This window comes from Pongo abelii, chromosome 16, assembly GCF_028885655.2.
Source record: "Pongo abelii isolate AG06213 chromosome 16, NHGRI_mPonAbe1-v2.0_pri, whole genome shotgun sequence".
Taxonomy (NCBI): Eukaryota; Metazoa; Chordata; class Mammalia; order Primates; family Hominidae; genus Pongo; species Pongo abelii.
In genome coordinates, this window is record NC_072001.2 from 96,522,607 (window position 1) to 96,546,269 (window position 23,663).

General features: G+C 45.3%; 1 pseudogene; it reads right to left on the bottom strand.

Moving 5' to 3' along the window:
* Positions 1-16,083: 16,083 nt before the first annotated feature.
* On the bottom strand, positions 16,084-21,271 carry LOC134760196 (selenide, water dikinase 1-like; annotated as a pseudogene).
* Between the last annotated feature and the right edge of the window lie 2,392 nt (positions 21,272-23,663).

Consider the following 23,663-nt stretch of genomic DNA (forward strand, 5'->3'; position numbering starts at 1 on the left):
AGCTGCCTGTGTCTGGGTCCACTAGGGTCTTGGGGTTTTTATATGCACAGGATGGGGGTGTGTGGTGGGCCAGAGTGATCTTGGAAAACGCAACATTTGGGCTCGAAAACAGGAGTGCCTGTCCTCACTTAGGTACGTGGGCACAAGCCTGAGGGTGGAGCCCTTGCCAGGGACCCCAGCCTTCTTTACCCAGCACTTCCCTGTGCCCGTCCCGTGTCACTGTCACAGGTGAGCTCCCCATCTCGGAGCGCCTCTTCTTGGTTACACCATGTAGGTCGCGTCCCTACCAAGGGATCCTGCTTTCCTATTCTCCATTGATTGGACACGGGTTGGACATTTGATTCTGGGTGGGGGTAGGGAATCTATTGGATGGCCACAGCTGTGCCATTCCTCATTGAAGAGTTTGAGAGGCTGTGGTTAGACTGCTGTGCTCTGTCGTCTGCTAGGGCAGAGGTGACCTCCCCAAGATTGCAAATGTGGAAACAAGAGCCTTGAAAACTTACACATCCTCTGAGAAGAAGGAAATGAAGCTCTGGACAAAGGGAACCCAAGAGAAGACCTGCAGGCCCAGAGAGGCAGAGGAGAGAGAGATGGAGAGTCTGTGACTTCCTTTCCAGTTTCTGTTCTCTGTTCTGTGATAGTCTACTTTCTGCAGAAAAGAAAGCCTTCTTTTGAGAATGCTAGTCTGGCTGATTTTCTGTTTTCTTTTTATACAATTGCAAGAAGGCTCCCCAAGTTGTCAAGTTTCCCTTACTTGGCATGTTACCCTCATACACAGAATCCTCTCTGTGTGCTAGTGGGATTGTCCATCCCAGATCCTCAGGCATTCATAGTCTCGGCAGGGACCTCCCTGCAGAGAGCTCCTTTGCCTACTGGCACCCAGTTTCATTCGAGAAACATCATCAGCTTTTTGATGTCATGATGATCCTTTGTGTGACCATTGCAAGCTGTGAAAAGGAGGCAATGCTGTCTCAGATGGGGTGGTCTTCCTGTTTCTCGTTCCTTCTAGAAAGATGAGGCATATGTGTAAGACTGCAGTCGGCAGGGGCCACCAGAGAATCTTCCACTTGTATGGCCAGTGGTGCTTTCCCAAAGTTTGTGCTGCTGAGCAGGAGGAGGTCTGGTTTGCTGGGCAGAGAGGGTGGAAAGAACAGGAACTAACAGAGAGGGTGGCAAGAACAGAACAGTTGCAGATCCAGGAGCTGGGATCAAGAGGCTCCTGTGGGGGCTGTTTCCAATCACTGGTGAATGAATCTGGGGAGGGAGATGGCTTCCCAAATCAGATACACTACATTTCTCTTAAGAGCAGCTTGTAAGGATTTGTCCCATGTTCAGGGGCGGCTGCAAAGGCCTCTTGGGTGACAGCCTCATTGTGACTGATGGCTGCATGTGGGGAGAGAAGGGGAGACTGGGCTTGGCATCCAGGCTGTGGAAGGGGAAGGGAGGAGAGAGCTGTTTCTGGAATTGGAGTGAGGAGGAAGTAGAGGAAGAAAGCCCTATGGTTTGGAGGGCCTAGGGCTCCTTGAAAAGGACTTCTAGGCCAGCCCCAGCAGGGACTTGTGGAGTAGGATTGGAGAACATGTATCTGTCCTGGTGAGGAGGGCAGAAGCCTGAAGCTTCTCGGAGGCTTAGAGGGAGCACAGCAAGAGGAATCCTGAAATGAGAGTGGAAGAACTGGGGACTCTGAGGCCAGAGAAGGCACGCAGGGGGCTGGGTCTTTGAACTTTCTAGTTCTAGTGTCAGGATTCTGAAATACAGTAAGGTTGGGCTCACATCTTTATTACTTGGGCCTAATTAAGAAAAAAGAAAAAGCAACAAAAGAAAATGGCAAAAAACATTTATGACCTTCAAGGATCTGTGATGCCTGCCCTGACACACACCCTTGAACCCTGGGCAGGAACCATCACTCATACATCACAATGACTTGGATTTGATATCTTCACATTTTAATCCAAGCAAAGCCATGAAAGCCTTTGCTTTTTTAAAAGAGGCCAACTTTTCCCTAGTTCCATTTGAATTTACTTTTTTAAGCCCTCTTTTCAGAGCTAGAAATAAATCTCTTGTAAATTTCTGCATAAATACGTCTGTCGCTATTTCAACAGTGTTCTGTAGTTGATAGTACTTTAGTGAACTAGTTCCAACAAAACATGTGCAACTCAAACTTCATTTCGTTCCAGTCCTTTGTGCAAAAAGATAATTGCCAGTTGTATGCTGTTTGTTTTGTATTCTCGGAAAAGAAAAAGGGAACCAAAGTCAAGCTTTTCAAATATTTTTCACTGTTAAATCTAAATTCCCTATCTCTCTTTTTAAAAAAAATTTATATAAATACATGGGGTACAAGTGTAATTTTGTTACACTCATAGATTGTGTAGTGGTGAAGTCAGGGTTTCTGGGATATGCATTACCCAAAAAACATACATGATGCCCATTAAGTAGACATTCTCTCTTTATTGAAAATATTCTAATCAGCCAAAACCTTAAGACTTGTGTATAAACATTTGTGTAGCTCATAACAAATAGCAAAGAAATTTAGGAAAGGAATCATAATTCCTAAAACCTCACCCCCTTCCCTCTGGGTGGCAGTTTCTTTAAACTACCCTCTAACTCTATGAGGGAAAGTCTTGCCTACCTGGCTTAGGTTGGCCACTACCAGATGGATAGATTTTCTGTGCCTGCCTCTTCACAGTGAGATTGGTGAACTCCTTGGGGGCACGGACTGTTCTCAGACCCACTTCTCATCTCTGTACCTGGCCCATAATGAGTACTCAATAGATGTTGGTGGAATGAAACTGCTTTGTAAATCCTACAAGTTTTAGGTTTGAAGCTCTGATTTCTTGCTTCAGAGCATAGACATTTTAAATTATGACGTTCTGATGTGAAGAACAGCATTTGGCCCTGGCCATCAGGCACGCCACTGACAAAACTCCACGGTGGAAGAAACGCGCATGGGAGGAGGCCAGACCGAGCTCCCACAGGGAAGCAATCTCGGAGTCTGGGTGTTGGAATAGAGGGGAACCCAGAGCCCATCCAACACTGCCCCTTCAAATCCTCTAATTTACCTTGAAGGATTCTGTGATTTTCGTATATACTTTTTTTCCCCTGAAGATACTCTGGAAAAAATAAAACCTTGAATATAACCTGGAGCTTTTTGTACCCTAAGACCCAAAAATGACTCAGAGAAAGACCCCGGCTGGAGAGTTCCTTCTTTCTCACACTCTTTGTGGTACACGTATGGCTTCATTGCCTCCCTTACTTCAGAGAATGAAAAGAGAAATGGGATCTCTGTGCATGTGTCATCAGGTCCTTAGGGGACCAGTAGATTCCTTCCTTTAGCTTCTCTGCAGATAAAACCAATCCTTAGAGACCCAAAGCAGAGCCCTTTGGAGAAAGCAGCGGGGGCTCCTTCCTGGAAGTGCCCCATGGGATCCTCACTGGAAAGAACCCAGAGTGCAAAGGCTGCAAGCCATGCCCCTCCCGGGGCAGGCTGGGAGGCCTCAAGCTGATTGCTGATTTGCTGCTCACACCAGCAGCAGCTTCTGCTGCTTACTTTGAGGCCTTCTGGAAATTTGCTTGGAAATACTTCCGTAAAGCTCTCCCTCCCAGGCGCAGAAGGAAGGCTGTCACTGTGGAGTGTTATGTGCTGAGATGTTACAGGTGAGACACTCAGCATCAGACCACAGCGGCTCAGGCTTAACAAAAGGACCAACACATCATCAAAGTCAACTTCATAGGAAAAGATTCAGAGGGCCCTCCCATCCCATGATATTTTGCTCTAGAAAGAGCAGGTCACGAATGACAGAGCAGGGGTTAGGTGCATCAACCCTAGGGGGTTTGAACTCATCCAAAAAGGGTAACTTCTTCCAGGCCATTTTATTCTGCCTCTACTTCCCCATACCATTCCTGCCCCACCTGCAATTACCAAATAGCAGCTCCATCAATGACCTGGTTCCTGGGATGCCCTGGACCTGGAGATTGTTTCAGAGTTGGGTGGTCAGGGAGCCATGCTGGGCCCAGAAAGACAGTGGAGAGCCAGGACTAGCCAGCAGAGTGGGGCTGACTTCCTGGGAGAGTAGAGGCTGGCAGGGCCTCTGGGGAGGGGTGGTGATGTTGGCATTAGAGCAAATTATGCCAGTGGATCGGCCCTGGGAAGGATGAATGAGGACTTGTTTGTGCGCCTGAAATATCGGAGCCAAGGGTGGAGAAGTTCTTTTTGATTCCCATCACCCTTAAGGCAGAAAGGGACCACTGATAAACCACAAGCACTCTTCACACAATCTCTTATGGTTTGGCTGGGTCCCCGCCCACATCTCATCTTGAATTGTAATTCCCATAATCACCATGTGTTGTGGGAGGGATCCGGCAGGAGGTAATTGAATTAAGGGGGCTGCTTCCCCCATACTGTTCTTGTGATAGTGAGTGAGTTCTCACAAGATCTGATGGTTTTATAAGCATCTGGCGTTTCCCCTGCTGGTACTCGTTCTCTCTCCTGCTGTCCTGTGAAGAGGTCCTTCTGCCATGATTGTTAAGTTTCTTGTGGCCGCCACCCCCCACCGCAGCCATGCGGAACTGTGAGTCAATTAAACCCCTTTTCTTTATAAATTACCCATTCTCAGGTATTCCTTCTTAGCAGCGTGAGAAGGGACTAATATACCATCTCTCTGCTAGAACATGTCTGGAAGGGAGATAAAGATATTTATGTGTTCAGTTTTACAATTATATTGTTTGTGCACACACACACACATACATATACCCAGGATAAGGTTCTCATATTTTTCAAAATTTAAAATGGTACCTATTCCATAGAATATGCTTAGAAAACAAGTGCTTGAATTGCTAAACTAAGCCCAGGGAAGGTTTTAACAATTGATAGTGGTAAGTAAGTGCCCTTGTCCCTTACTAATTCCAAACTTTACCTACTTGTCTGACAAGCAGTTTGAATTATCTAAAGGCCCTTTGTGAATTCCCAAACCTGGGCATGTGTTTGGTTGTTTGTGGTTGATAGTATGAGGAGTTAAAAAGGTTTCCGTAGAGCATCTGTGGGGTTTCTTTCAATATGACATGTAGAAGAATGTAGCATTTAGATGTGAGAAATTACTCAAAACAGACTCCATTCATAACTAAAATGCTTGTTGTGCCCTGGGTTGCCCCCCCCCCCCCCCACACGCACACACGGGTTTTGAAAGAAGAGTGGGAAGGAAGCAGAAAGTTAAGAATAGCCTTTAAGAAGGCACAGGTGGCTCCGGGCAGGAAGTGGGGCTGCTGTGATGCCCCCGGAAATGCTGTCCTGCCAACACTGAGGGTCTTTTGGGCCAGTGGGCCTCATGGGGTCCTCTGCCTGGCAGGGGGAAGGTGGGCAAAGGCTGGTGCCCAGGTCTGTGCAGGCTACTGTGCTTGTTTTGGGGAGGGGGCAGTACCAGCCCCACCCAGGAGCAGGATCCAACCTTCTGTTTCTTTGCCACGTGTAGGCTTCTCCCTGCCCATGCTCTTCTCAGCAGAGCTGCCACATGAACCCTGGGCTCATCCTCCATTAGCATTTCAATCTTGTAAATGACAAGGAAGAGAGAATAGGTGGGTGGAAATGAGATTCAGAGAGGACAGCTATGGAGAGGGATGTGGCCTCAGCCCTGTGCACACCTAGCCTGTCCTCCCTGAGGCTCTGCTGGGAGCAAAACCTCCCTACACAGCAGAGCAGCCAGACTACTGGAAGTCTCCACAGAGCGTGGTTGCAGGTGCAGAGGGGCCCCTCAAATCCGTTCAAATTCTATAATTTTAAAAGAAGGGAGATATCATCACACTGCAGCAGCATCACAGCTGAATCCAGCTCATTTTGGTCTCCCATCCAAGTACTAACCAGGCCCAACCCTGCTTAGCTTCTGAGATCAGACAAGAGATCACCATGAACCGTCTTAGAAGGATCCCACAAGAAGTTCCTGGGTTGAGAGGATGTATGACCTAGAAGCTTGATGCATGCATGATTCATGGAATCTTCATTTCCTTGGGATATTGTTGCTTCTAGTGGGTACAGGCTGGAGGAAGAGAGTTGAGTGTTAAGAGGGAAAGAAGTGCAGCTGGCTGGATTTAGGTGAGGCTGTCAGAAGCTCAAAGAAGAGGGACAGTGATGTGCCTCACGTTGGGCTGCGTGAGGCTAGGGGCAGAGGAACCACTGGAGAGCTTGTCATGGCGGAAGTTGGAGCCAGGCTTTCCTGAGACGCTCTGGCAGGTGACAGGTTTGGAGGCATTTTGGGGGGGGGGGGGTGTCTGAGTGGACTGGTAAGTGGCAGCCAGCAAGGGGGAACCAGGGGTAGGAGCAGCTTGTTCACAAGCTGACACGTCTGTACTTCTTGGATTCTCTTTTCCAAACCATTGGTAATCCCCCCTCCTCCCTTTTGAACCCATTTTGATATGGCTTGAATAGTGTTGTCGTGTTCTGTTCTGTAGTCTGGAGTGGCTAGAGCATCAGTTCTGTCACGCACCTGACAATTCTGCCGTCCAGATGCATTTCACCATCATTTTTTCAAGTTCTATAATGTACATGTGCATTAATCAGTATTGCATATCCAAAGACTCCTTGGGTGACTTTATATCATTATCATTTACTTCATGACCTCTCCAATTATTCTTTTATTTTTCCTTTTATGATTTTGATAATTTCCTTGCTTTAAGTAAATCACTTCAGTCTGAAGATTGGTAAAGTATCTAGTATTTAATATCCTTAGTTGCAAACTCAGGATGGAACCCTTTTGATATATTATCCAACTACTTCATAAGCATACAGGCATGGATTTTGGGGGACTAATTTATCTTACTTTCATTTTCTTATCAAATAGTAGTTCCAAGCATTGTTATTTAGAGAGAAGCATGTTGTGAGACAAGCTAGAAAGTGGTTTCTAGTCTCTATTCTGTCTCTTTCTCCCTTTTGACAAGCCATGTAACCATTGTAAGCCTTAGCTCTTCTACAAAAGGAGGTAATATTCATCTCTTTTACATCAATATGTAGATTTGGTTAGGAGAATTATGCACACATACACATACATACACAACAAAACTGTGTTAATGTCTGTCATTGGTGCAACCACAATTTAAGCTTTAGTAAGTTTCTGTGCCTGAGATGCCTGGTATTTTTTTCTGTATAATTAATTCAGAGGGAAAGAGTGCAGATTCTCCAACAATGCTGGATTATAGCACATGATCCCCTAAGTGCATGGTCCTGCCTATGAATTCACATATGCTCATCTTTTTCTTCTGTATTTGGCCCCTGCTTTGGCCTTGCCATTGGCTACTCGTGCCTTTGCCTTCAGCATCAAGACCAGAACAATTCAACATCAACTTCAAAAATAAATACTGGGCGTGACCTCCAAGAGCATGCATGGTTTGGCTCATGCCAGTCTATTGGCCTGTTGGCTGCTGGCATCTTGAATATGCCACAGTCCTTCCTTCTCAGCACTGAGGCATTGCTCATGCAGTTCCTTCTGCCTAGAATGCCTTTGCCCTTACTCCTTATCCTCCCAATTTTCAACCAGGTAATTACTCTTGTATGTCTTTGAGATTTCAGCTCCATTGTTCATAGAGGAGCCCTAAACTAGATCAGGGCTTTAAGCTCTCACAGTGCATGTACTGTCTCTTTATAACACCTGTCACAGATAAGTATTGTAGGATTATCTGCACTTCTCATCGGGCATGAGCTGTCCTTCTTCTTGCTGTTATATTCCTAACGTCCAGCTCACAGGTGTTCAATAAGTATTTGTTGAATGAATGAGTGAATGAGTGCGTTTAGTTTTTGAAACTTGTTCTAGTTTGTGCATCAAGACTTTTTGTTGTCCCAATACCCAATGAACACACAGAGACAGCCATGACTCCTGCCCCTTGAGCCAAAGAGCCTGTTTACTCGGTGGCGGGGAAGGTGGCTGGGCTGCTCTTCTCCAGGCTGGATGCCCCCCAAAAGACCCACAGTGTGATTAGTTTGCCTTCTGGTTCCTTGGTCCCTTTGGGTTCTCAGCCCCTTGGGTGCCCCAAGCCTTCATCTTTTCTTTCATATCTTTAGCAGGCCCCTGTGCCCCACATCCCTTTTCTTCTCTTTTCCCCAGCAGCCTTGCCTGGCCCTGTCTCCCTCCCCAAGCCCCTCTTTCCAGTGTATCTGTACCCTTTTCTGGACTGTGAATCCTGCCCTGCCCTGAACCTTTCCTTAACTGTTGGCTTCAACTGCCATCAGAATGTTCCACCCTCAAAATTCTCAGGGGTTGGTGCCCTGGTCCTGTGGCTGGGTGGACTACAAGGCCCCGAGGACTGGGTCCAGCCTTTGCTTCTGAGTGGTCTCAGCCTTCAGCACCCAGTAACCACACAGCAGTGCATGGCGACTTGATTTTCCCGCCTAATTCTTAACCAAGTTTCCAAGGCCATCATGGTTACTTGTGTGACCCCTCTGCTGCAGCTTCACAATTTCACCACACTCATCTGCTTTGGTTGAGGAGAAACTTCTGTGGATACATTGGCAGGCCTAGCTGGGGAAAGTTGGGGACCACAGGACTTCCTGCTACCTTACTTGGCTCAACCCCCTAGGACACTCCTGACCTGAAGCTGCAGCTGTCCCCCGTCACCCCTAACATTGCATACCCCAAAGTAGCTCACACTCCAAGGCTGCAAATGCTTGTGTTCTTCCATGCTCAGGGCTGGGGCTGGGGCTAGGCTGTGGAGGAGGAGGAAAGGCCATTCTAGTGGCTCAAAGAGCCAGTGCAAAAGCGTTGCAGATGTGTATAGCTCTAAGAAATATAAACTCATGCCCCCCAACAATGCCTCATGCTTAACCAGATCTCTTTCTGGGCTCATGTGTCTACTGGGAAAATTGAGGCCTCCTCTCTGATTTGATTGTGTCTTACTACAGGTGTTTAGTACCTGGGAGTGAGAGGCCCATCTAATCAGAGCTGGCCTTGGGCTCTGCAGCTTACCCTGGTCACTCTTGGTACTCCTGGAACAAGGAATACTTTATACTTTTCTCATTCATTTATTCATTCAGTCATCCAGTCATTCGTTTAACAGTTATTGAACACCTATATGCCAGGCATTAGCTATGTACTGGGGATACAAAAAGTGTTAGGCAAACAGAAACAGACATTCATCCTTAGAGAGTTTCTTCCCTGACAAACTTTCTATATGAAGAGAGTAAGTTTTGTAGAGCAATTGGCTGGAGTGAGGTGTGAGAGATAATGGTGCAAGCTGAGGCCAGGAAAGGAGGCTGAGATGTTATGATAACTTGCTATAAGAACTTGCAGACCAGGTTCAAAATTTCAGCTTTTATCCTAGAAGCCTTTGAATGAAGGATCTTAAGCAGAGGAGATAAATGATCACATTTTTTTTTTCCTTTTAAGTGAGGACACCTGCGCCGTGTGGCACACAACTTAGAAGAAGGCAAAAGTGGAGATTGGTCAGAAGGCCCACTGGGAAAGGGAGAACCTTGGAGGGGAGAAGGGATTTGACATGTAACCCAGTTGAGGAAAATTGACAGGCTGTGAGGTCAGGGATCTGCTCATTGTGAAAGCAAACACAGAGGGAGATAATTGTAACTTGAATTTGAGGCAGGTTGAGGTGGCTTTGTAAGAGGCAGGTAAGGCTAGGATAAGTGACAGGAGTGAGGGACTGGAGCTCCGGAAAGGTAGTGCCTGATCAGGGCTGCAGGGTGGCCGTTCCCGAAGCAGGAGGGCTCCAAAGGAGTCTCCAAAGCCTGCTCATCCTGGTCTTTTCAGAGCTGCTCTGAGCATCCAAGAGGTCTGGAGAAAAGGGGCCGTGGAGACACACACAGGCTGAGAGAAGCTGGGAAGGGTCAGTGTGGACCACAAGTGAAGACGACCTTAGCAGACGGAGGCAGTCTGTCAGATCCCCTCCACCACCCCCTGGGCCAGTGTGCCGCAGCTGGGGGCAGGCCAGCCCCCTCTATCACTTACTATGGCTGCCATTTTGTGCCTGGCCATCCATCACAGACAACCTTCAACTGGAATCTCTCCTAATGAAGCCCTACCACACAGAGGCAGTCAGCCCTGCAATGGTGTAGGCTCGAGGCCATGGCCTCAGCAGGAGGCAGTGGCAGTAGAGGGTGGCAGTTAGGGGGCAGGAATCACTGGACTCTCAGAACCCCGTTGGGGTGTGGCCTTCTCAAGCCCTCCGAGGCAAGACATACATTGGGACAATAAATAAGTTTTCAGGGCCGGGCGCGGTGGCTCACGCCTATAATCCCAGCCACTGCGGGAGGCCTAGGCGGGAGGATCATCTGAGGTCAGGAGTTTGAGACCAGCCTGGCCAATATGGTAAAACCCCGTCCTTACTAAAAAATACAGAAACTAGCTGGGCGTGATGGTGGTTGTGGTGGTAGTAGCTGTAATCCCAGCTATTTGGGAGGCTGAGGCAGGAGAAACACTTGAACCTGGGAGGCAGAGGTTGCAGTGAGCCAAGATTGCTCCATTGCACTCCAGCCTGGGCAACAAGAGTGAAACTCCATCTCAAAGAAAACAAAAGGAAAGAAATAGGTTTTCAGCAGGAGATAGCAGGCACATTGATAGCACCAGAGGAAGATGCCGTGACCTTGAAGGATCAATGTTGGAGTGGTTATCCCAAGGATGGGGCCAGTGCTGCACTTCCTGCCCTCAATTTCTCCATTTAGAAAATGGAGATAATAGAGTCATCCCTACCTCACAGAGTTGTCATGAGGGTTTTATATATTAGTTGATATATTTAATAACTAGAGCAGCCAGACACATCCCAAATGCTAGTCAGTATTATCATGATTTCATCAGGCACTGCCCATTTACATGAAATGCTTGGACTCTGGTGGCATAAACCCTGTTATTATTGATGTGATTCCATCTGCTCAAAAAGTGCACATTTCAGGTTAAAGATTGAATGGTAATGATAAGATTCAGTTTTAGGATTACATAGTAGGACAGTTTGGAGAAATCGTTTCCCAACATGCTTATTAAAGTGGAAAGGATAGGGAATTCAGAATCAGAAGGCCATGGATATTTATTGGAATATCCTTCATATTCTGGAGTCAGTGCTAGGGGCCAGAAATTCAATGGCCAGCATGATAGAGATGGCACCGGCACTGATGGAGCTGCTGACTCTGCTGGGGAGACAGACAAAAAGAGTTAAAAATGATTACAAATTATGATTAATGCTAGGAAGGAAAAAAATCCAATAGGAATAACATGATATGGGTTTCCTACTTTGGGTCATGAAAATTTTCTCACTTATGGTGACACGAAGCTGAGTGTTGCTACTCAAAGGCCGGAGTTGAGGTATTTGGGAGGTAGGGGGAAGAGTTCTGAGCAGCAAATGGTTTTCTTGCCTAGTTAGGTGATCTTAGGCTCTGTGAGTCTCAGTTTCTACCTTTGTAAAATGGGGATAATCTTACCTGCCCAGATGACCAAGCAGAGCTGGTATGAGGGGGAAGTGAAGCGATATGAATTTTGTTAACCATAGATGACTGCCCTAACCCTGAGTCCTAATGAGGACTTCCAAATGAGGAAAGAATTCACTGATATTCTTGTTGCATTTTTTCTATCCTCCAAATTGTGTTCACATGTATAATATGAGTGTCACACAGTGACTGAAGGTCACGTTGAGAAGAAATGACCCTTGTAAACCAAGAGTATCTGAGACAGATCTCAATCAATTTAGAAAGTCTGTTTTGGCAAGGTTAAGAATGCACCCATGGTGCAGCCTTAGGAGGTCCTGGAGACATGTGCTCATGGTGGTCGGTACAGTTTGGTTTTATACATTTTAGGGGAACATGAGACATCAATCAATATATGTAAGATGTACACTGGTTTGGTCCAGAAACACTCTGGAGTTCAGAATAGCAGTGCTAATATGATGAGGTTATTGAAGGGAGACAAAGATGTTTCCCTGGATGAGAGATGTCTGAGCTGAATCTTAGAAGATGAGAAGATTACAGGTTTTTGTAAAGCTGAAAAGCCAGAGAAAATTGTAATGTGGAATACGTGGTGCATAGTTAAATGTTCAGTAGATACCTTCCCCTTCTAAAACTTGTTCTGGAAGAAGGTCATAGTTAACGTTACTTAATGTTCACCAATCCCCCATGAAGTTCTGGAAACAGAGAGGAAGACATGCTTTTCCCTGGGTGCTCAGGAAATGGGACTTCCATCCATTAGATCATCCACACATGCGTGATGAATTGAAGGACACTCCAAAGATAGGAGGCATCTAAGGGAAGGACTGCCCGGCAATCCTTTTGCTGTAAAGGAATACGTGGGGTTAGGATTAAGACTCTTCAGGTTTGCAAAAACATCTCATTTCACACATGCGAGGAAATAAGACAAGTGATAACATGAATGAATTTAGGAACTGCCCACCTCTGGGAAGAAGACCAGTCCTCCTGGGCTGGACAGTGGAGCATCAGCCACGGCTATGCTTCTTCTGTTTGATGTGACCCTCATGGACAGTGCCGTGCTGCTGATTACATCACAAGTTCACTACAAACCCAGGTGACTATCTGGCCTGTGCCTACAGCTTCTGAATGGGACTCTTTGTGTGAGTGTTATTGTATTGGTGATTTTGAGAATATTGAGGGAGAAAGAGACATCACTTGGTTGGTGAAGAAGTTGCCCAGAGCTGGATGTAGCAAGGTCGAGTTCTGATAAACACACTTTCTCAGTGCTTCACCCTGAAAGACTGAAGCGCTGAAGCAAGCACTCTCACAGGGCACCTCTCAGGCAGCCCTCAGGTGAGAGGGAGAGAGAAGGACCCTTCTGAAGGGAACGAGGAGGGCAGAGAGCCAGGGAGGGAAGGTCAGAAGGAGAAGGGCCTGACCGTGAGATGCCATGGGCTTTAGGCTTTCTGTGCCTGTTCGAGGCTATTTCCCTGCTGAGTCTGAGTCCCAAGTTCAAGGTCACCTTCATGGAGTCTATGGAAAACCTCCCCAAGCTAAGGGACCTCTCAAAATTTTGGCTTTGAAATTGTAAGAGTTCATCTGCATGAATGCCCCAGTGTAGGTGAAGAGGAGGGTCAAAGGAAGACAGTTGGGAAAGAAAGGTGTAGAAGGGGCAAGAGAAACCAATGTCTCTGAACAGAATAGGGGGGTTGTATCAAGACAGGTCAAGGGTCCTGTGGGGCAGATTCCTAAGGTCACGAGGAAGGAAGACATTGACTTGCGCTGGCAATGACAATCACAAGGAAGTTCAGGAATCATGCAGAGGTGAGGGGTATAGGGAAGTCAGGAGACTGCTTGGGCTTGTCGGGGAGCAGGCATAGGGATGGTGGTGGGTCCAGACATGAAGGGTTGGCACTTTCTCCTTTTTCACGGCTCTCTTTTCCCACTAACAGCCTCAGCTCGTGGCGCAGTTCTGGACTCAGCAGGGAATGCTGTTCATGGAGAGTGGTAATGCAGGGGCCCCCACATCTTGTGGAAGGAAGACCTCACATTGCAAAGCAGTCAGTTCTCCCCAAATGAACAGATGCATTTAACACAATTTCCATCAAAATAGTGTGAGGTTTTTTTGGAACTTGTAATGGTATTTCTACTATTTATTTTGAAGAATATATTTTGGATGAACAAGTGAAACTAGCCCAGGGAAAAGGAACAATAAGTAAAATAAATGGGCAAAAGCTTGTGCTGTTAGCTTTGAAGTGTATTTAAAATAAATCTGAAATCATTTAAATAGCATGAACCTTGGTGGCCAAATAGATCAATGACAAAGAGGAGAAAACCTAGATACAGGTTCATTTTTGCCTTATATGCTTTGAGATCAGTGTTTCTATTTAGAGCTGTGACTAATACAGATGTATCATGGCTGAGAGCAAAGTGAGGTGAATGTCCCTATTAATTGCCACCATGGTACGAGGCTGGAATGAGGGTGTGGCCAGCTAAGAGGGGATTTGCTCTTCTTGCCCCAGAAGTTCCCCATTGTTTCCTGTCCTGTCTTGCGTCCAGCTGCTTAGCACACTTCCTTTTGGTATTTAATGCTTTTTATAGCTGGAACCCTGAGGTTCCTCAGAAGTCTGCACATGCTTACTAGATGGTACTCTGGATTTTTTTTAAAGATAGGAAGAAAAAGGCAAAGGCAGGTCTGTGAAACTTCTTACCTCCAGCAGAGCTGGTGGAGTGAATGCCGTGGCTCCAGCTGCACCCCCAGCTGATGAAAATGGCCTTCCATTTGCTGAGATTCTTCCCTTTTCTCCCCCAACTCCCATCACTAATATGGACACTCTGTAGACTGCAAATGTGAGCTTTCATCCTTGAGTGTATTGAGGCGTAACTTTTCCTAATAAAGGTGGCATTCCGAATCAGTGTAAAGCATGCAGTAATTGATACAGAAATCACCTAGTCATTTTTTCCCCCAGAGTCTGCTTGGGGGCAGGCCAGGTACTGTTCTGGGTTCAAAAATTTACCATGTGAACAACAGAAAATGAAGTTTTTTTGTTCCCAGGGAACAGGGAGCTCTTAGTGAAGAAGAAACACAGTAAGTGATGAGTCAACCAATGAACAGCTTGACAGGAAACTGGTGAGATGAAGAAAAATGAATCCAGCTAGGACAATAGACACGGATGGAGGTGGGTGGTAGTCAACGAAGACTTCTTGGATGAGCTGGTATTTGGGCAGAGGCCTGAGGAAGTGTAAGCCATGCTATGGGGGTATCTGGGTAAGAACGTTCCAGGAAGTGGGTACAGCAAGTGCAGAGATGCATCTTGTGGATTGACTCCTTGAAGTGAATCCTTTTTAATACCTCCTTCTCTACCTGGCAAGATTTTTGTTAGTGATCATGTAATCAATTATCATCTTCATTTATTCTTTTTTTAATGAGTGTAAACTTACCATTTTTAATTAAAGTTACTTACAATTGAATTAGCTACAAAGTCTAGTGCATTTGAAACAAAATTGTTTATAAGCTAGTTGTGTTTACAGAATGAAAAGTAAAATTAAAGATAAAGACATTAATATTCTAAATTAGCACTTTCCAAACTGTGTTCTAAAAATCAACACTCATAACACAAGGAGATGATAATAATGTACACTGGACAGCCCCTGTGCGGCTGGTGGTAGTGTTGGTTGTTGTTCCTTTTAAAATAAACTTCATTTCAGGGAGCTCTCAAAGCGCATCTTTGTGGCCCATGAGGTGCTCATTCACAATGGGAGAAAATCAAATGCAGATACACTGTGGTGCCAGAAGAGAAAAAGCTGTTCCTTCTTCCAGGGCTAATGTCCAAAGTAGTACACATTGATTTAGGTCTGGAACGCAGTGAAAAACTAATTTTTCACAAAAACATTCAATAAAGGGAACCTATCCTCACTGCGTTCAACATTGTCTTTAAGGTATAAAGGCATCAAATAGCTACACATTTTCTGGGATTGCTTATTTGCTAACTGATATTTCCTTCCACCACGACGTCTAAGATTAAAAGAGAAATTGATACTTAATATTTAGAATCTGGATATCAATATATAGTTGAGTCCAATTTCTTTTTTCTTTTTCTTTTTTTGAGACGGAGCCTAGCTCTGTTGCCCAGGCTGGAGTGCAGTGGCACGATCTTGGCTCACTGCAAGCTCCGCCTCCCGGGTTCACGCCATTCTCCTGCCTCAGCCTCCTGAGTAGCTGGGACTACAGGCACCCGCCACCATGCCCGGCTAATTTTTTGTATTTTTTAGTAGAGACGGGGTTTCACCATGTTAGCCAGGATGGTCTTGATCTTCTGACCTCGTGATCTGCCGCCTCGGCCTCCCAAGGTACTGGGACTACAGGCATGAGCCACCGTGCCCGGCCCCAATTTCTTAAACTGATTGCTGAAGAGGGCAACCAAAATTTTAGAATAAAGGAGTCTCTCCCTTGGTAGTATAGTTGTACTCAGAATTTTATTGTAAGATGAGGCTGGCCGGCCGTGCTGTCATTAAGGAGCATGAATGTTGTTGCTGAATAAAATGCTCAGTAGATACCTCTGGGTTGTCAGAGGGGCTGGACTCTAATACTGGATCTCCAGGCCTCTGCAGGTTAGGGATGTGGTGCATGTGTAGGTCATCTCCAACTTCAAATTTATCTGTCCTTCAGCTGCTGCCTCACGGATCCCAGGAGGGAACACCATCCCCTATTGCTGGTCCAACTTGGGGCTGGCCATGATAAATTCACTGGGCTGGCAGGCAGTGGTAGCGACTCCTCCCAGGGCAATCCAGGGGTTTAGTACGGTTTGGCCACCCGTTACAGATGTTCATGCTTCCTCAGCTGCGTCTTTAAAACCCTGGATAATCAGAGACATCATTTTATCCCTTTCCCTGTCGGTCATTTTATTACTGACTCCAAGGAGCATCAGCATATTGTCACATTCCGTGAGCCCCATTGCGTAGAGGTCACTGAAGACATTGGCATGTGCTATCCTGCCCATCATGGAAGGGTCCTCTACCATCCGGTAAATGTAATCTGTGGTTTGAACCAAGGAAAGCCCACCGTGCCTCCAAGGAATGACATGAGTATCCATTCCATTGCCAAGCCTTGGCGTAACGGCTCCCAGAAACTGCTCATCTTCTTGGAAGTGGTTCTCCTATAAAGATTACAGCAATTTTTGCAGGACATCTTGGGGCACTTTGCAGCCTGTGCCCTTCAGTTTAGTTAGCCAGAAGCTCTTGTCCAATTCGTGACTTTCGGGGTTAAAGGACTCACTGCGGTTAAAGGACTCCCTGCAGGAGCCGGGACTCTGCACTCCCGTCAGCTGGGTGTGGGGCTGATTTATTCTTTAGTTTTAAGACAATTTAAAGTGTATACATTTCAATTTTAAATATAATATTCAACTTAAGGAAAATATTGAATACACTTCTTAAGTACGTTTTTCTTTTAAAAAACATAGCTGCAGCTTAAAGAAATATATTGTGTTCACTTTTTAAATTTTAAACACAAAGTGGTAAGATAGAACAATAAAATCGAAGTGTCTTAGCTCAGGCTGCTACAAACAAAAACATCCTAGACTGGGTGGCTTAGTCAACAGGAATTTATTTCTTACCGTTCTGGAGGCTGGGAAGTCCAAAATCACATGGTGGAGACAGAGATCATCTCTCTCATGTCTCTTGTTATAAAGGTACTAATCTTATCCATGAGACCTCCACCCTCACGACCTAATCACTTCCCAAAGGCCCCCTCCTGATACCATCACTTTGGGGATTAGGGTTCCAACATACAAATTTTGGGGGGATACATTCAGTTCATAACATGAAATAACTCAAATTCTGCTTTTTTGACTTTAGAAGTCAAAGAATCATTGTGCTATCATTCTATATTTGGAGTGCTATCATTCTATATTAAATTCAGTTAAACTTAGGGATATGTGGCACTACAAGGATTGGAGACATGAACTGCACCCAAAGCAAGCTGAAATGATTCGGAACCACTGTGAACTGAACCCTCAAAATACGTATAGATGAGTGAGTATTTACATAGGCCTAAATGTGCGTGTGTGTGTGTGTGCACGCGCCTGTGCCTGTCTTCCTGCAACCCCACAGCCCCAGAAACATTCTTAGGCTCAGCATTTGCCAGCATACAGAGTATTAGATTTTCCTTGATTGTTTTGATAGCTGAAAAGTCACATTGTCAGGTAGCCCCAGCTCACTTCCTAGTTTGTAGGTTCTTTGATGCTGCTGTGAGATGTTCTCTCAGACATGTATTCTGTTGCTCTGATTAGATGAATGAAAAACTACAGTCTTCATCATAAATTGCTACCTGAGTTTTCTGTAGTTTTGCGCCTCCCATGGAATGTTACTGCTAGGGAATCTATTGCCATGTCACATCCTGCAGCCACCCATTTACCCTGGGCCCTTGTTTACTGGATGCTTCAGTCCTCAAATGAAGGTAGCAAGACGAACAGGGTTATGAGCTGCTACCATTGTGGCCACTTCAAGGGCGTCAGCTACACAGTAGACAGGCAGCTGTCCGGTGCCCAGTGCTGTGTTTGGCTGGATCCCAACCTTGATTAGGTAAGGCTGTAAAAGGTTAGGGAAGAAGCCTATTCCTACTTTCGTTAAAGAAGGCAAAGCAACTTTATTTCATATAGTCAGAAACAATGCAACAGCTCTTTTTTTTTTGAGATGCAGTGTTGCTTTGTCGCCCAGGCTGGAGTGCAGTGGCATGATCTCGGCTCACTATAGCCACCACTCCCAGGTTCAAGCAATTCTCCCTGCCTCAGCCTCCCAAGTAGCTGGGATTACAGGTGCCCACCACCATGCCCAGCTAATTTTTTGTAAATTTTTTTGGTAAAGACAGGGTTTCACCATGTTGGCCAGGCTGGTCTTGAACTCCTGACCTCAGGTGATCCACCTGCCTCGGCCTCCCAAAATGCTGGGATTACAGGCATTAGCCACCGTGCCCAGCCAGCTCTGTTCTTTTTTCACGAATTTAACCTTCTACGTAGAAAGACATTTCTAAATGCCACCCAATTTACCAACAGATTGGTTGTCAGTCATAGTCTGTGTCTGTGTTTCCAACTTTACCTATTCTGTAATTTACTAGAAAAACAGCAGAGTATAACTTCGCCTTTTTAAACAGAAGGTCGGGGTCCTAATGAAAGCGTTTTCTTGATTCAGGATTTCTGTGGGTATTTCTGCCAGGGAGAGGCTAGAAGCAGGAGAGGGTGAGAGGGACTTTATAGTCTCTATATAGCTTTGCAGTTGTTAAGATGGCACCCAGGAATGTGCTCACCCAGCTTGCTCCCAGGAGGTAGTATGACTTCAACCCAGTGAACCAGTCCCTTTATGGAGTGGCCTTCCCAAGGATGTGATGATGTTGGTGACCGTACGAATGGCAATCTGTATCTAAGACAGCTATGACTGCTCTATTCTATAATGACTGTTGTTGGCTTTTAAATGAAGCCTTTATAAATAAAGGGTCTGTTTACTTAAAAGTTAAATGCATGATTTAGGATGAGCCAACTAGACTGACAGAATTTACCTCAACCTCTAGGTGGATTCTCGAGTTAGCCAAGAGTGTGTATCTGGGGATAGCAGCCTAGAGTCTCATGGGTCTCTGACCACAGGGTATGAAGAAAACCCAGGCTATTTAAAAAATGTGTTTGCTTCTAGAAAATAAAACAGTATTTGTAGATGTTTTGAAAACATTCCCAAGGATGACAGAGGAGGAGACTTTGGTGGTCAACAGAGGCAACTCTCTTCCAGGGTCATTGACGGAGCTGCAGTGTGAAGTTGGCCTCAGCTGAGGAGCTTCACTCGCTCCCTGCCGGAACCGGCCCCCACAACTGGCTTCTCCGTCAGCCTTAGGAAAAGCAGTCTTGTTGAGTTCTCTACAGTTCTTACTCACAGCCTGTCATCCATTGGGTGATAGAAAAAACACCAACTTGGGCTTTGCATTGTTTACTTTTACAAATCCCAGTTCAACTCCATTTCGAGCTGTCTAGGGCAGGGAAGAGGCCTCTGATAAGCACAGCTGGAACAGCAGGAAAATATTCCCCAACCCTGCTGTTGACATGACTTGCTTTCTTCTATCACCAAGGGGTCTCTAGAAATGATCAGAGAAGTGAGAGGAAGTTTGAATACCAGGTATATCTTCAGAATTTCCAGTCAACTCTAAAGATTTGAGCGGAGAGAGATGAACAGCATGATACAGAACCAACAAGCACACAAACCTTCCAAAAGAGAGCAGAACTCATGGCCTCTTCTTTACATGTCCACCTGTCCTTCTCTTTCACCTCCTTCCCAAGGCGCCTGTGTCTTACTGCCAAACTGAAGATAAAAGGAAAATGAAAGTATTTGGGATCAGAATAATTGATCTTAGATTGCGAAGGATCAGTGAAATCCTGTCATCCAGTATTCTGTTTTTCACAGAATAATCTAAGGGCTACTTAACCCCACGACAGACCGTATTTTATCAGTGATTAATTTTGGTCTAAAGATAATGTATAGGAAATGTGCCTTGTGGCAAAGGATATTGGTTTATTTTCTTCATGGCCAGGGATGTGTGGGGATAGGATCAGAACTTTCTGGATCCTTAAAAACCATTCTATATAAAAAAAATTATGGAATGAAGAAAAGTTAGAAAAGAAATTGGGGTCCATACCTTCTCTGTGAGTGAATGCTCCTGTCTGGGCCTAGAGACTAATATCATGCTGATATCATGCTTCTGTTCATGTTGGGGCCCACAAAACTGTGTCCTGTGATGGGTGGGGTTACAGGTCCCTGGAGCCCAGGGGCTTCAGACAACTTTGGCATTTGATGGGATGTGGTCACAAATGTTCTCTGTGGCCATACAAGAGGAGGAAGCTACCATTGAAAGGAAGGTCATTTGGTGATGAAGCTGGGCATTATCTCCCTTTAGGAGAGGCTCATAAAATGCTGATGGGCTTCTTTCATGAAGAATGCAGGAGTTCCAGGGACAGGGCCGCTTGACACTCTTATAAATTTGAGGGGAAGGGGAAAATGTTCTATGAGAATGGGAGCCTAGGTGGGTGGTGCACAAAATGGACATAATTAGTAGGGGAACCTCAGGGGGAGGGTTGAAGGGTGGCAGGGGCTGTGGGAAGAAGGCCTCTGGGGAGGATGTTTGTGGCCATTGTATTGAAAGCCCACGGTTTCTCAGAACAGGCAGGTGATCTGAGCCTCAGTCTGCACATCAAATGTATCACCCATGTATTAGTCTGTTCTCATGCTGCTAATAAAGATATACTAAACACTGGGTAATTTATAAAGAAAAATAAGTTTAATGGACTCACAGTTCCACGTGGCTGGGGAGGCTTCACAATCATGGTGGAAGGTGAAAGACATGTCTTACATGGCAGCAGGCAAGAGAGAGAATGAGAGCCAAGCAAAAGGGGAAATAATCCCTTATAAAACCATCAGATCTCGTGAGACTTATTCACCACCACAAGAACAGTATAGGGGAAACTGCATCCATGGTTCAATTATCTCCCATTGGGTCCTTCTCACAACACATGGGGATTATGGGAGCTACAATTCAAGATGAGATTTGGGGAGGGACACAGCCAAACCATATCAGCCGTCAAGAGGATTACATATCTGCTAGGGTTCACACACGTTCCCTTCAACATTCAGGAGTTGCCAGTGTGATGGTATTGAGAGGTGGGACACTCCAGATGATTAGGCCATGGGGGCTCCTTTTTTCTGAATGGATTAGGTGCCCTTCTACAGAGACTTGACTAAGGGAGTTGGTCCCCTTTTGCCCTCTTGCCCTTCTGCCTTCTGCCATGTGAGGACACAGCATTCCTCCTTCTTGGAGGATGCAGCATTCAAGGTGCCATCTTGGAAGCGGAGAGCAGCCGTCATCAGCCCAGCTTCTGCCCTGATCCAGGACTTCCCAGCCCCCAGAACTGTGAGAAGTAAGTTTCTGTCTTTTATAAATGACCCGGTCTCAGGGATCTTGTTACAGCAGCACAAAACGGACTGAAGCAGTATTCATCCCTCATCTAACTTTCTGGCCTAGCCTAACGAAGTTTTGAAGAGGACCCTTCTTATTTCTGGCTGAGGCATGAACACAATAGGTGCGACACACCAAAGGGACTGCCGTGAACAAGGTTTGGGGTGGTGGATTGACAACTGGTGTCTCTGAAACCTCTCATCCACATCAGGCATATCAATGAGTCAGGAGAGAGATTTTTTATATTTTTTAAATTCTTTTTTTTTTTTTGAGACAGAGTCTTGCTCTCTCGCCCAGGCTGGAATGCAGTGGCACAATCTCGACTCACTGCAACCTCCGCCTCCAAGGTTCAAGCAATTCTCCTTCCTCAGCCTCATGAGTAGCTGAGATTACAGGCGTCCCCCACCATGGCTGGCTAATTTTTGTGTGTTCAGTAGAGATGGGGTTTCACCATGTTGGCCAGGCTGGTCTCCAACTCCTGATGTCAAGTGATCTGCCCGCCTCAGCCTCCCAAAGTGCTGGGATTATAGGTGTGAACCACCGTGCCCGGCCCAGGAGAGAGATTTTGAAGGAAGTGTTTCTGAAAAGAACTTTGAGGTGAACTTTTACTTATATAAAGCAGCAAGGAGTGTGTGTGTGTGTGTGTGCGTGTGTGTGTGGTGTTGGTTCTTCTTCCTTCACTTCAAGTCAACAAAACCATATAGAAAACCATGTATGTCACTTTTCAGTAAGGGGCATAGTGGGCTGGTGCCTGACTCCTTCTTGAGTGAGGGGTAGAAAATGAGCTAGGCAGGTGTGGATGGACAAGCTGATGGTGGCATGGGGGTGGGGAGGGTGGGGACTGATTTGCATGAATAGCACTTGGGGCAAAGAAGGTGTTTCTCTGGACCGAAAGTGGGCCTTGTGTGAAACCCAACGTGAGGTTATCTAGGAACTTGTGAAGGCAAATTGAACTCAATGAAGAAAAGCTGAAGCTGTTGCTGGATTCTTGAGGACTATAGATCAAGTAAGTGGCCATCAGTAAAGCCAAGTACATGACCAGATAAAAGAAAGTGAGAGACCCCTAGTGACAGTTCAGAGGATCATGAAAGTGTCCCATTAGAGAAAACACCAGGTGGAAGCATCAGCCAAGCTCAGTACATGAATCCAGCTTCTGACAATGTCAGGTAGGTAAGAATTTTCTTCTCTTAATTCTCCTACTTCATCCAACCAACCCTGGAATAGCCAGCACTGCTTCTGCATGCAGAGGGAGAGGCCAACAGGAAAGAAGGAAGGTGCAGAAAACACACTGTTTTCCTGTCTGCTGGTTATTTCCTTGCAGCAGACCCTTGTAAGGGGTGATGGGGACAGGCGTGAATATGAATACAGACCGAAATATACCTTATTAAAACACATTTTAGCTTCTGATATAGGATTGTTTTTGTAATAAAGGGACCACAGGACTCTGTGTTACTTAAGAGTGACCATGGAAGTCATGAGACTGCTGTCTTTCCTTCATGGGACCTTGAAAAATTACCCCTCATTGAAGGACTAACATGAGAACAAAATCAAGTGACTTTGTGTTGGAGTCCAATATCAATTCTTCCCAAATTAACGTACATTTTAATGACTTCCTGTCTAGATCCTAGAACTGTGTGTGAACATAGAAATGTCATGACAAGAAAGAAAGAAGACACATTATAGAAAGGAATACTAGGTTTAACTTACCATTCCAGAGAGAAACATTCTAAACATATACAGCAACTGAAACAGCATCGTGTCATAATACTGCAAGAATCCAAAGATGGTTTGGTGATCCAATATGGATAGTACAGGAACAGATAATTGTATGAGAATCAAGTACATAAGGATAATACAAGCAACCAGAAACAGATTGTTCCATATACAGTGCTGAGACAAATGGTTAATTGTTTTGAAAAACATAAATTTAAATGTTTCATAAAATAATTTCCAGATAATTAAATAGTTAAATGTAAATAATAAAGCTATAAAATACTAGAAGAAAAAAACAGGCAAAGGCCCCTCCCCCAATCTGTTTTCAAACCACTTCAGCCATGATAGCAGATACAAAGGAAAAGGGCGGTAAAATTGACTTTATCAAAATACATTTGTCAAACACACTACAGTCAAAAGAACACAGTGATATTTTGGCTTCTGCTAATATGATGAACAAGACACCTAAACTGACTCACTTGCTGAAAACAGTTGGATGTACCAGATAAATATATTTTAAAAATTTCTAAACGAATATGAGACAAGATATTAAAGAACAGTAAGGCAAAAATGAAAGAATCTCTGAGA